Source organism: Amblyomma maculatum, chromosome 1 (genome assembly GCF_055883805.1).
Source record: "Amblyomma maculatum isolate TAMU_Amacu chromosome 1, ASM5588380v1, whole genome shotgun sequence".
NCBI classification, from domain to species: Eukaryota; Metazoa; Arthropoda; class Arachnida; order Ixodida; family Ixodidae; genus Amblyomma; species Amblyomma maculatum.
This window is the reverse complement of record NC_139344.1, coordinates 473,277,516-473,292,207: the sequence shown is the minus strand read 5'-3', so window position 1 is coordinate 473,292,207 and position 14,692 is coordinate 473,277,516. Positions and strand designations below refer to the sequence as shown.

General features: G+C 46.1%; 1 pseudogene; it reads right to left on the bottom strand.

Moving 5' to 3' along the window:
- Nucleotides 1–7,252: 7,252 nt before the first annotated feature.
- Nucleotides 7,253–13,823, bottom strand: LOC146209971 (uncharacterized; annotated as a pseudogene).
- Nucleotides 13,824–14,692: the final 869 nt, after the last annotated feature.

The following is a 14,692-nucleotide window of genomic DNA, read 5'->3' as shown; positions in this document are numbered from 1 at the left end:
AAAAAAAGTGTGTTACATTTGCCCTGTGCTTCGTGGAAACAAATTTGCCTAAGAAGGGAGCCGGGCCTTTTAAAATGTCCCGACACCAAATTTTACTAGTTACACAAGTACTAACTTCCACAGCGATGAGAGTTCAACTTAATCTTGAAGTTAATAGCCGGTGTGAACAGACGACATAAAATGGAAACGCGGGCAGGCATTAAATTTTGAGAGAATGTTTAAGGCTTGACTGCAGGAATATGCAGATGGTTTAAATATTTCAACTCTCATCCTTTTTTATTGGAATATTGCCAGGGCAAATTAAACAGACGGATATCTTTTTTTCGTGAGCAAACAGGTCATACATAAATTATGACCAGCCTACTTACCATCATTCATTGTGGCAGGCGTGCAGTCATCGCTGTCCTCCGCGGGTTCTAGGAAGATCTCAGATGAGTCTTGCTCCTGCTGGGTTATCGTAGCCTCAGATGCACTATTTACATCCGCGTCTAGTTGGGACAACCGAGATTTCTTCCGCCATTTTGTCGTCCTTGGAATGCCACACAGTGCGTCCGGCTCAAGGTACAACTTTCTCTTATTCGGGCGGTTCACAGAGGTGACGGCTATTGCACTTGGTTGTGAAGTAGAAGCCATTATACCACTCTAATTCGACTGCGGACAGCAACAGGAGTGGAAACAGAAGCATCCGGCTTTGTTTCGGTTAACTGCGGCGCTCAAGCCCCTCTTGAGAAAATTTTCGGCTGTGCGCGTTGAACATGCTGTCATATCATGTCATGCGAGCAGGCACTGATGCGAGTGACTCCGGGACCTTTCGCACAATTGCGATATGAACACCATGAAGTTTCTTCACACTGCTGAGAAAAGCTGGGAGGTGATCGTTTAAAAACTACAGTGACGCTGCACAAGAATTTACCAACCTGTAACAATGGTCAAATTGTGTGTACATCAATGTTAATTGCTACCTAACTGAACGCTTTGCCTTTTCACAGTAATGTCGTAATTCAATAAAAAAAATCTAACCTCAGTAAACCCTTTGTTGCTTTGGCGGGGCGAAGTGCGGTATTTCAGCAAGAAGAGAGACTACAGAACATGCTGTTCTACTTAAAGTTCAATGCTCCAACCACGGCAATATGCCGGAATGGCTTTCAAGCACGCACGGTGCTTTTTAGCAGGCACTTGGATTCCCGCCTGTTCCCGTCTCGACTCTCGACGACTGCTTTATGGCGATTGGGCTGCATTTTGGGATGTTGAAAGCTCTGGTAGAAGCAACAGTGAAAACAATTAGAAAGCAATAACTTACGTCGTGCAATAAAAATTCCTTGAAGAATAATAGACTGTAGGGATGCTTATGTAATTCGGCTAGGACACTTGCGAAACCAGTCAGAAATCCAAATAAACAAGCAAACGATTTTCGTACATCGTTTTTCTTACAAATTTTTAGAATGCTTTTAATTAATTTAATTTCTTTTTAATTTAATTTAGGGTTTTACAAAGTACTAGCATGGCGGAAGTAGGTGCTAGCCATTGTTGGTTCTAGCCGAAGCCGCTCATTTTAGCGCGCCAACATTCTAGTCATTGTTCAACCTGCGCGACACATGGGCCCTATTCTAGCTGCGCGCCACATCGAAACAAAGGGTTTAGACGGGAGCGCCGTGGATGGGAGGAATGTTTTTAGGACAAAGCATGTATGCTTATGTCAAGTTTGTTGATGACAAGGAGAGGCACATTGTGCCCGTTGAAGATATTCTGAACTTTCACCCTGACGGCTCTTCGAAGTTTGTGCGTAGGAAAGTGTACAGTGTGAAGTGGTCTGACAAAGTGCAAGACGGATATTTTGGTGCACAGATATTGGAAGTATTCGGTAAGTTTCTTTGTACTCTATGGTGCGCTAGGCCAGACAGCAAACGTTTATGGCATTTACCAGCCGACGTATTTTGAATGTCTTAAACCAAACTATGTATAATGCATGCTGTTTTTTACGTTATTGTGATTCAATTTTATACACTCGGTGTAACACGTTTTTTACTGCGAATGTTATCCATTTTTAATGTTTTATCTTCAAGTATTATTGTTCGCGGGAAACGAACGTAGGGCTGTTAGTGCCCTACAGTAGTGCGAAAGCCGCGGGTCACGTACAATATTCCATTGAGAAGGGATAGTGATCGGGAGGGCAGTTTTACTGAGGCTTGCACCTTATAGCTAAAAAGCTAACGGCTCTCTGAAAATTTCCAGAAACTCGCGAAGAAGCGGAGTTAAAAGTGCAGCGCAAGCGGTTCTCAGTACCACCGATCATGGACTCGGGGTCAAGCAGTGACGAAATGGTAAGTAATGACTGCACTGTGCCTTGGCGGCCAATTAATATACAATCTCTGCAACAGGTGCAGGACAGTCCGAAAGTGCGTACACCTTCTGCAAAACGAATGAAGCAACATCAACGCAGACTGCTGGAAAGTGACAGCAGCTCGAGTGACGAGCTAGTGGCTCGTTCGGAAGTTAAAACTCTTCGAGAAAAAAACAAGGCACTTTTGCAAGAAAATCGGACATTGAAAAACGAAAATGGCCTACTTAGGGAGCTGAACATTGGACTGCAAAAAATTTTGACAGGTAAGTTATATATATGATGTTTTTCATCCCATATATTTCGGGGCTGCCAGGAAGTTTAGCTCATGCGAATGAAAAGCGGAAAACATTAATTCGAATTGTTGGGCTGCATTTGGAACCTTTACTAAAATCTCAAGCGTAGCACTGTGGCATTTCTTTCAGGCACCTAATAAGAAGCCTTGGTGTAATAAGCTTGTTTCATTGTGAGCGTGGGTGTAAACTGCGATATTGCAGGTGTCGCTGTGTTTTAAACTTTCCTTCCTTCTCATGAGGGTTTTATAAGCTAGCACATTTAAAATCGTTTAGTTATGTGTAGTGTATTGGACTGGTATGAAAATTAGGGGGATGGTCAAGCTTAGCTTATGAGTAGACATGATATGCCTTCAGAGGGACACAACACTAACCAAAATGTGTAATGAGATTAAGGTGCAAACAAAATAATCTTGCCTCATGTATTATAGATTGAGCACTGCAATATCGAAGAAACGAGAATCTATAATTTTATTTTGGCACTGAAAATCTCATAAAAAGGACTCAAGTGAACTTTTTTTTTCACAGACTTGTCATAAGGCATACTATAGAAAATCATGTAAAGTGTTCTCTTCTAGAAACCAGAGAAGGCTCTTGCAACATGTAATTATCACTGTAGTACCCCACATGGCCACATGTCAGCAAAGTGTCACTGATTTTCTTAGCTGCATAATCCTTCAAGAGTGCATGCCTTGTTTTATTCTATTTTACGCTCTCTCCAGTGCACCCGTAGATAAAAAAAACTTCTTCTGCATAGTATGTGATGTGCTTTTAGTGCTTGCCAAAAGATGGTGCGGCAGTGTTTTGAATTCCTTGGTTGAACCAGTGACCACGGCCCAGTAAAACATTCGTCGATGAGGCTTGCATTCCTGTGCTATAACAGCCTTGGGTGTGGAAACTAAGACGGATGCCACTATGCACTAAATAAATGTCTAATTAGTGTCTGTGGATGAGATTTATATTAGCTTTTAGTACATTACTTCTAATGACATGAAATCGTTGAGGTCGCTCGCTGCTCATGGTTTCCATCATCAGTCTACGTAAAATTGGGCAAATATACTGATCAAATTTTTTCACTGCTTTTCTAACAAAACCCCTACGGACTCGACCACTCAAGTCGCGAAGCCTTTTAATGAGACAAAAAAAAAACTGGATGCTCAAAGTGCAGTGTTCCTCAGCTCTGCCTGGAAATTCAGAGAATTTTTAAAATATTCTTTAAGTTGGTTTTAGGGGAAGGAAGGTGCAGCATCTGTCTCAGTTCACAGTGGATATCTAAACCTACAATTAACAGAATATAATTCGAGGTACACATATCATTGGGTTGAATCCCTGTTGCAAAACTAGACTCAAACTTTACTAGGAGATGGATGCTAAATAGGAAGTGAAATGGTATGACATCACCTTAAACTTTGCACCAATAACGGTGGTCTAATAATTTTTATATGAAATCACGTGCATATATTTTCTGTCACATTTGGAACGATGGCAGGTTTTCCCCACAATTCTGCGGTACCGGAACGGCTTTTTTGCACGAGCCCAGCACGCTCTCGTGCAAAATATGCACCTAATAAAATTTTCATGTGCGTTTTAAGGATGATGTAATGCATTGTATGGCACTTTCACTGTTAAGTATAAACTGCAGACAGTTGACACACACGTCAGCATAGCATTATGCATGGAAAACTGGGCAAGAGTGCATGCATAGCACAATATTGCTCTGAGTGTTATGATGCAGTCTGGTGTCATGCAACGATAAGGACATTTATTAAGGCACTTAGGAAATAACGGTAGGTGTATTGAGCTGTGAAGACCTTTCATGACGTACGCTTGTTATGCTTGAGGCACTGGCTTTGCTAAAGGAGAGAAACCTCCCTTGAGAGCTTACATGAGTTTAGACACATAATACATAAAAATTGTCCATTACTTTGATGTTTAATACCAAATGTAGATGCAACATCTCTTTTTTGTGTGACTATTTTCCTCTCAGATAGCCACCCAACGTCCCACCCACCGTCAGATTGTGTGCCACTGCATGTGGAAGAAACAAGGAGTCCTGCACTTGGAAAAGGTACTAGGCAACTCACGTCTGGGTTTCTTACTGTTTTTTATGGGTTGGGTTTTTCATACCTATAGCTTTTGGAGATAACTTGTTCATTGCATTTTTCTTATTGGTTAAAACTGCATTGTTTATTCATCAAAAGGTATTTCGATTCAGTAATGTTTTGCATGAAAATCAGTCACAGGTAACAGTCATTATTTGGCTACTTCTATGGTCAGTGGACCTTCACTATGTTTTTTTCTTAGTGTCTCAGAGGCATGACAGCCTGCAGCCAAAGGGATTTGCACAGCAAATCAAGCAAGTGAACCCCGAGGATGCCAGTAGCGTGTACTCCGACAGACATGGTGATTTGCATTTTTGAAATTGGTGCATGTTACTCTAATGGTTTTGAGTCATGTGGATGGTGAAAGCACCATGCTGCTAATTCATTTCCCTCCAATCTGATTTTTTTTTTACCTGTTAGAGCTACCACCTTCGCCAAGTGTTCAAGTCGCAGTTACACAAAGCCAGAGAAACAGCGAGGACAACAAACGAATACTTTTTCAAGAAAGTGAAGGCCAGGTAACCATCACTGTGGCATTTTACTTGTGTCAAGCCTTGTGTCAGCAATTTGTATTCCTAAGTTGGCTGCAACTTTTTCCAGGTCTAGATAAGCCAGCATGTAAGCTTGCCGACTTCAGACTTCAATGAAATAATGAGATCAAGAAACGATTCCACATTTGTGAGAGATGCCGCTACACGAATCTTCTCAACAGCTGGCCTTATCAATAGGAGCGTGACTGGGAAACCATCTAACAGGACGAAAACACCACCGAAGCCTCCTTTGAATAAACAGAAACTGGATGCACTAAAAGGTATAGCAATTTTACTGCACTTACTTGATCATTTTATTAGACAAAGTAAATGAAATGTCAATGGCAATTTAAACTACCAAAGTAATACATAGGTCCTTTACTGTATTAGTGGCGCCTTCCAGCATGTGCAGATGTCTTCATAAAAGTGCTGTAGCTAGGCTGACATCATGGAAAGGTGGGTTGCTTATTAGCCACATCAAACTCTTAATTACAAAATAGGCTTTGTGTCCTTTTGCACATATAATTGTTATTTAGCTGAGGGATGCTAATAAGACTGAATGTAGCACCTTTCATTGGAGGCACTGTGGGATTCTGTAAATGTTCAGTATTTTTTGCTGAACTACAGACAAGTGCATCGTTTTGTCACATCATCTGCTCTCCAACATTTGAAACTGTTTGGAAGTGCACAGTCATTCATGCCTGCCAGTTTGATTTGGTTTGGTTTATGACCCAAAGCAACTCAGCCTATGAGAGGTGCCATAGTGGAGGGCTCTGGAAATTTTGACCACCTAGGGTTCTTTAATGTGCACTGACATCACACAGCACACGGATGCCTTTTCTTTCGCCTCCACCACTAAGTGGCCGCTGTGCTGGGATTCGATCCCTCATGCTTGGGCACAGAAGTCGAGCATCCCTAACCACTGCGCCACTACAGTGGGGCTCACGCCTGCTAGTGAATACAAGGATACGCAACTTATTGCTCTTGGTTGGTTTATGGGGTTTAATGTCCCAGAGCAACTCAGGCTATGAGAGACGTAACTTTTACTGCTGTATGTGCTTGAGTATGCCAAAGATTTTGTTGTATTCAATACTGACACATTTATTTGCAAAGTAAAATATATAAGAAATGACCTGAAAAAAATGCAAGAATATACAGCGCAGTCTTTTTAACATTCTTTCAGGCCTGTTGTTTTCCTCTGTAGCATTGTTACATATGACTGCAGCACAGCCCAGAAATAACATTCACTTGCATCATGAAAAATTATACCTGTAACTGTACTGCTTTCCTGCCCAGGTTTTTTTCATCATTTTGTTACGTCGGGGTCATCAGATGAAGACGCAAAAAAAAACGGCTAAAGATGTTTAGTCGCCACCTTGCTTCGAAACTTTCAGACGTTTCTGCTGCAAAGCCCCTTATCACAGACAAGCAGTGAGAGACATCCACCTATGCTGTGTTTATTTTGGTTATTTTTAATGGTTTCAAAAGTTCCTTGAACCTTTTAGTTCTTGGCTGTGACTGCAATATTTTGCTGTTTTTTTCATTCCTGTGTGTTCCTCATAAGAAGTCTGCACAGCAGCACAGTGCAGCGTAAGGTACTAGTCAGTGGCTATTCGTTTGCTTTTTGGTTTGTCTGAAAGAAAAAAAATGAAAACATGATTTTTTTTGTCGCTCCACCTATGGTGTGGTTAATGTTCATCACTTTCAGCGATTACCTGAAAATTTTTTTTGTGCTCAACCATGTGATGTGGTTGATGTTAATTACATTTAGCTACTTTCTCATGGCAATTGTTTTATTGCTTGTGGGTCTAGGTTGCGATTTTCATTATTGAACTAAAAGATATTTTTGCTGCCCACTTGATATCGCGTTATGTGTTTACTTGTGAATTTCTAGTCACTGGTTCCTTGAATATTAGTTTTTTGGTTTCTGCCAGATAGGGGAGACAACTTTTGCATATTTTATGTTACTTCACGTGTGGTGTGAAAGCCTTAATTGCATTTAGTTATTTTCCTGTAGCGGATTTTTTGGCCGCCTGCAAGCCAAAACAAGTGGGAGTGGGCTGTGGGTTTCATTGCTTTTATACTAGTCTCTGGCTCCTTGCCTTTTAGTTTTTTGGTTCCTGCCAGATAGGGGAGCCAATTTTTGCATATCTTTTATATGTAACTTTACCCATGGTGAGATAGATTTTTTTTTTTCATTTAGTTATTTTCCTATAGCGGATTTTTTTGCCGCCTGCAAGCCAAAGCAGGTATGGGTTTCATTGCTCTTATTCTAGACACTGACTCCTTTTGTTTTAGTTTTTTGGTTTTTGCTAAGTAGGGGAGGCAATTTTTTCATATTTTGTATGTCCCTGCACCTATGGTATGATAGCTTTAATCGCAGTTATTTATTTTTTTGGTAGATTTTTTCGCCACCTTCAAGCCAAAGCAATGCCGAGTCGCCTGAGGGTTTCATTGCTTTTAATGTAAAAACCTGTTGTTAAATGTGATAAAGAAGCCTTTTAGTGTTGTTTTATATATGTATATATATGTGTGTGTATGTGTGTGTGTTTAGATTTGTTTAACGTTTCCTTCACAAATTGTGAGCTTTGTCATTTGAAATATATGTATTGCCTTTTGTGATAATATACATTTTTCACTTGTTTCCGAAAGCTTGTTTCTTGTCATTGCATTACAACTATACAACACATAGAAACTGATAAACCATAGAATTTATATACCAATACAAATACACTATTACCCTAATAGAAAAATAGCACTGATAGGTCACAATAGAACTAAAAGAAATTTTATGAGTGTATTAGTTGTATCGTTTCATAATGCAATAGACAAAACTGGTAGGTTTTTAATCAGTTTATTGTATCAGAATTTTTTCTAGGGCTGTGTTTTCGGAGCGAGGCGTCCGCGTAGAGGACCCTGGGGTTCTCTTCCAGCTTCCGGGCTATGGCTTTGGCCCGCGCGGTGCGCCTCTCGTCGTCCTTGCCCGGCGTCATGTTCCGGGGAAGAGGTTTGGTCTGAATGTTCGTCTTCCACTCTTCCGGAAGGGATTTCTTGAGGGGTACTGGCTCAATCTGCCATCCTATCTTGCGTAGGACGGCTCGTCCATGTTTCGTGTGACTGAGCCGGATTCTATGATTAGAGAGGTGAGCTTCAATGAGCTCCTCCACCGTGTTGTGGGCGCCCATGTTTAGCAGTCTTTGCGTGGACGAGTATATAGGTATGTCCAGTGCTTGCTTTGTTGCCTTACGAAGCATCGTGTTTAGGGTGTCCCTATTTGCCTTCGTCAGCTGGAGATAAGGGGCAGAGTAGGTAACCCGCTACACAACGAACGCGTGTAACAGGCGCATGGAATCGTCTTCTTTGAGGCCTCGGTTTCTGTTAGTTACCCTTCTAATCATGCTGAGCATCTGTTCGGTTGTAGTCTTGATCTTTGTGACGGCGGCGTGTGCCTTCCCGTCGGTCTGAAATAGTAGACCGAGGATCCTAATTTGCTGTGTTGGCTTGATGGCCATTCCGTCGATGGTGACGATCACGTTCGGCGGCAGCTCTTTCTTGGATTTTCCCGGTTGGATCATAAGCAGCTCTGATTTCTGGGAAGCGCAGCTCAGTCCGCACGACTTTGCGTACTCGTGCACGGTCATTGCCGCTTTCTGCAAGGCTTCTCCATCCAGGCATCAGTACCGGCTCGAGTCGTCCACACCGTACTATCATTGGCGTATAAAGCGTGGTCCACGCCTTCGATTTGCTTGAGTAGACCGGGCAGGGGCAGGAGGGCCAGATTAAAGAGCAGGGGCGACAAGACCGATCCCTGTGGGGTGCCCCTATCACCGAGCTCGACAGGGTCTGACTTCTCTTCCCCTATCCTGATGGTCGCTGTTCGGTTTGACAGAAAATCCTTGATGTAGCCGAATGTCTTTCGCCCTCACCTGGTCATATTCAGATTCCGCAACACGCTCGCGTTGGACACGTTATCAAAGCTCCCTTGAAGTCGAGGGCGAGTATCTCGCGCGGCGCGTGCCTCGTTGCCGGCTTAAAGACCAGTTCGTGAAGTTGGATCATCACGTCTTGGGTGCTGAGATGTTGCCTGAAGCCGTACATCGTCTCCGGCATCTGATCCGTTTCTTCGAGGTGCTTCTGCAGGCGGCGAATGACCATGCGTTCCATCACCTTCCCCGCGCAGGACGTGAGGCAGATGGGCCGCATGTTGGTTATCGTGAGGGCCTTGCCGGGCTTTGGAATGAAGCAGACCTCGGCATCCTTCCATTCCTTCGGCAACCGCGAGCTCTCGCAGGCTTCGTTGATGTGCCCTAAGAGGCCACGGGTCGCTTTACCGCTCATGTTACCAAGTAGTTTGTATGTTATGGCATTCCTGTCGGGTGCACTTGTTACTTTCATCTCTCGCTGTCCACAGTTCCGTCATGGAAAACGGCCGGTCCAACTCCTCGTTGGACCGGCCTTATTTATGGCAAACTCAGCGCAATAAATAAATAAATAAATAAACTCCTCGTTGTCGGGTCCTTCGTACCTCTCTGGCACCGAGTACTGCTCCTTCTCTGTCTTTAGGTACTTCGCCTTCAGGTCTTCCAGGAGCCTGCGGCCGTCTCCCTTGTACATGTTCCATACTTTGGTAAGGTTGCGATTGGTCGCAGTTTTGCTACTCAGCGGGTCGATCAGATGCCTCAAGAGACACCACGTCTTCCACGTCGAGAGCGTGCCCTGCAGGCTGTCGCAGGTCTTCAGCCAATTCTCCCTGCATAGTTTGGCCTCGTGCTCGGCAATCTGTTTGCTCAAGGCTGCTATGCGCTTGGCCAGCTTTCTGTTGTGCCTCTGACGTTTCCATCGCCGCGTTAACGAGTGCCGGGCTGGGTCATTCTGGCGTCCACGTACGGTGTCTGTGACGTCGTTGCGATTTCTTGGGTAAATTTTTGGAGGGTCGTCTTCTGGTCCCTCAACCACTTGATGTAGGTCTGTTGCGTTTCAGCTTGTCCTGATTCTTCCTCAGACGCTTCTTCTTGTTCCTGGGTGAACGTTCTCATCTTGTCCCAACTTGTCTTGGCGGTGATCCGCGCTGTCCCCAACACAGCCCGATATCAGGAACCTCGGATCGTGATGCTGATCACGCTGTGGTCAGACCTAAGGTCACTTCTCCGCTTCTTCAGGAGACGTCTATCGTGCCCGATAACCACGAAAGGTCTGGTGTGATGTCCCTTGCGGCACTGTTACCTCTTCTGGTATTTACGTCCGGCTCGTTCAGGAGGGCTATCTCGTGATCCTCCATTGCTTTGGCCAATGCTTTTCCTCTTTTTGACTGGAACTTATAGCCCCATGTTGTGAGAGGGGCATTAAAGTCGCCGAGGATCAGGAGCGACCTGGTCCCCGCCAACCCTTTCGCCTGGCTCACGATGCGGTCAAATTCGTACTGCCGTTGTGACGGCCGACAGTACGCGCTCATTACAAATAAATTGCCCGCGCTGCCAATTTCTCTTGCATGAATTTCGATCAGCGTGTGTTCGCACCCGCCTTGTGCCGTAACATGTCGAGTTGCCGCCACATTGCTGAGAACGGAACGGCGGTGCTCGTTCGCAGCAATGTGGCGGCAACTCGAGCACCGCCGTTCCGTTCTCCGTAGGGTCCGTGTAAGTGACGTACCTCGGAAGTCTTGGTTTTCCGTTTGTCTCCTGTAGAGCAGTTACATCAGGCTTGTTGTCTTGCCCGCCAATGTGTAACATTAGTTCCGCTTCTTTGTTGCGAATTCCATGGCAGTTCGGTTGGTAAATTACTGTGGTGTCCCCCCGGTCTTCTTGTGCTTTTTACTTGGCTTCTATATGAAAAAGAACTAAACAAGGGTAAATGAGGTGCGCCTTAGTTCGCAGATGAGCCAACGTTTCGACAAGTGGACTTGTTTTCGTCATGCCCAGACGAAGACAAGTCCACTTGTCGAAACGTTGGCTCAACTGCGAACTGAGGCGCACCCCATTTACCCTTGTTCAGTCCTTTGTCATACCGTGCAAACCATCTTCTTCCTTTCGTTTTACTTGGCTTCTGCATCATCCTTTCCGGGCGTCTCAAGTCGATTGCGCCTTTTCGCGATCGCGTTTTTTATTTTTTCGGCCCGCTCCTTTTTCAGGGACGCGAAGTGGTTCCTCCCCGATTTTGAGGATACTTTTAGCGCTTGACGTTTGTGCTTCACCGATGGCGTCTGAGGCTGACTCTCGACAGCTTTAAGTCGGTCGTCTATTTTCCTTAGCCTTTCGTTAATTTGTGAACTTGCTGCCAAAATGGCCATCAGCTCTCCTTCTCGCGGGATCTGTGTCGTTACCGTGGTCGCGGTCTCTGCGTTGTCGCCACTTCCTCTCCGCTCGCGGGGCTCTCTTCGGCGTCCATCGCCTCTAGATTATTTGCTGCACGTTGCGTAACCTCAGCGTCTCCCGCTGTCCGCCTTTGGCGGGGCGAGGGGGAGGGGGGGGGCTCTCCGCGTTACCCTGCGCAAGTCTGCGAGCTAGCGTTTCGATCTTATTTACAAGCGCCTGAATTTTGGCCGTTCTGCTCTGGGCGTTTTGGCGCTCTATGATCCTTTTAAGCTCTATCACTTCGCTACTGTCCTTTTGCAGATTCGCTTGTGAGTTAAGGGAGGGGGTGAGGGGTGGGAATTCGGTGTCGCTGGTTAGAGCGACGGGAGACCTGTTGGTCCGGCCCACCTTTTTCTCGGCGATCCCTCGGTGTCCGGTTGACTCTGGCGACTGTTGTTGACAGCCACTGTTGTTGCTGTTGCGGCCCGGCGTGTGTGACCGGCCCCGTTGTTTGGAGGCGCTGCGGTGGGGTCCGCCTGCAGGACCTCTCTTGCCTCGGTTCCTTCTCCCGGCGTCTTCTTCCTCTGCTCAGCGCCGTTCCCAGCGCCGCCGGCGGACGACGTAGGGTGTCTTGAAGCGGGCTTTGCAGGCCTTGTCCGCGGTCAGGTGTTTGTCTCCGCACAGGCCACACTTCGAGACACATTCTTGATCTTCGGCGGGGTTGGAGATTCCGCACCCTCGGCAGATCGGGTTCGAAGGATCCGGGCACACGTCCATTCTGTGGACCACTTTCCCGCTTGCATTGCATACGTCGATTTGTTTTCTATTTACCGTGCAATCCGTGAGCAGGTTGCCGTATCTGACGTATTTGGGTACTTTATGCCCTTCGAAAGCAATGACGACTGATCGGGTCTTACCGATCCGGTTTGCCTGTAGGGCCGTTGGGGTATGCTTGTGCACGACATTGTCCTGAATATCCTGGGCATTATCCTTGAGCGGGATGCCCCTTATGACGCCCTTCACCGCGCCGTGGGGAGCCGCTTCGTAGGTATTTACTTAGTGTGCCGTGCCGCGTATACGTCGATCCTTCCGACTGCAGTGCATAAGTCGGCGTCCTCTCTCTCGGAGGTGCTCAGCACAACGATATTCTGCTGGAGGTTGGGGCACACGACGTCTTCACTTGCTTCATTGGCGGGGATCTGTGCCACCGCCACAATTGCACGACTTAGTTCAACGCGGGTCACATCACTCACATGGAGCCCGCCTCGTGGTCGTAATACAATCTTTATGTCGCCACGCGGCAAGTCTGGAATGCGCGCGGTCTTCAACAATTTGCCCTTGTTTATACGTTTCGCCCTTGAGTGACGTGTATCGTCGCCAGTGGCGTCTCCGCTGAGGTTGTTGCTCCGGCTGTTGACATCTGCAGCCACGGCCTTGGAGCCATCTTTGTTCGTTTGAAGTAGGGGATTTAGGCGAATCGGGGCCAAGAATGAAAAAAAAAACATAAAATGAGCTTCGTCGCCCTAAGCAGCTAATCACTGACCAGTGCCGTGAGTATCTGGTCGATACAAGACAAAGCATCAAGCGCCAGTCAGCAGCACCATAAGACAGTGCAGTGCTCGCCTTCAACCGTGCTAAATTGGCGCGTGCTGTAAGTGCATACCTTGGCACAAATCCCTGCAGTATGCGACAAATAAAAACGGTAAGCAGACAGCATATAACCACGAACATCGCACACAAAAGGAGCAGCTAATATTTGAACATGGCGGCAACTTCATTAGCATGCTTTGTCCACAACTAAACAAATCTTTGCACAGACCGGGCACTAACCTTTCTATACCGAAGCCTCAGCAGATGTTCCAGGGTTGTTCGTGACGCGCACACCAGTCAGTTCGATCGCACCCGTCCATGCAACAGGCACCAGTCTCGTTTACTACAACAAACGCCACGGCATCAAACAGCCGCCGCGGCACCCCAACCACAGCAGGATTGGTGACGGGCGATGAGCAGTGGCCCGCCGTGCCCCCAACTAGGAACAATCCAATCTAGGGATTGCTAGGGATTGAGGGCGGCTATCGAGCAAACATCCAGGCAACACTGGCGTTATTTATGGCCAGTTTTAGCTAGCCGCTCCCCGCCGTCGAAACAGCTCACTTTCTTCCACTGTGGCCTGAGCTAAGCCAGAGTACAGTGCTCTAGAATATGGGTAGTGGGTTCAGAGAGCGGCCGCCGGTGAGGCGACTCGTGCCGACGATACCGGATGGCGCCATCAGAGCATGGGCTGTATGAAATGCGGCGCGCTCTGCACCGAATCATCGGAGAAATAAACAAGGCTCTGTGCACCGTGGCTCTGTGTTTTAAACACAAATAGCTCCAGCTGCACACATGAAATAATGCTGAATCAAGAGAATGAGGTGTAGTAGGAGAACTAGAGGCCCCGTTAATGCTTCGCAACACTGATCGTGCTCTTTTGTAGGTACGGCTCTTATAATCAATTGATGAAATGAACAGTGGCGCGACAAGGACACTAAAAAGAAAGGATGCGCATACTACTAACTATTATTAATCGAAAATGTGCCATATACATTCATCTCAAGCATGAGACTCATCGCAATTATCGCTCCGAACCCAACACGTGGAAAACCAGCAGCAACATCAGGATAGTTGTTGTTGTTGTGGCTGCAAGAAGAAGGAAAAGAAAATGCACGGGCCTGCTACTGGCTCTGTAGCTGAGCCACCTCCGCTGCCTCGTGCAGACAGAAGACAAAATAGGGAAAGAATAGGAAGAGAGAAAGAAAGACGCGCGCCGCAGCAACAGCCGTCGTCCACCACCGAAGCGGTGGCGGCTGCAATGACGGCCTACAACAGAAAAATCCTGTGGCAGGCAAGCCCCCGCCGCAAGCGCCGGTGACTACCTGTACCCTCAGGATAACAGAGAGGAAACCTTTCACTCCTGCAGTTAAACTAACAGATTCGGATAAAAGAAATTTGAAACGAAAAAAGGGCCATCCTTTAGCGAACCCAGTGCAAACAATCGTAGCAACAGCAGAGCCATACATTTGAAGCTAGTCCGAAACTTAAAACCAAAACGAAAATGAAAAGAGAACAAAAGACAATCGTAGCAAAAACAGTCAAACAT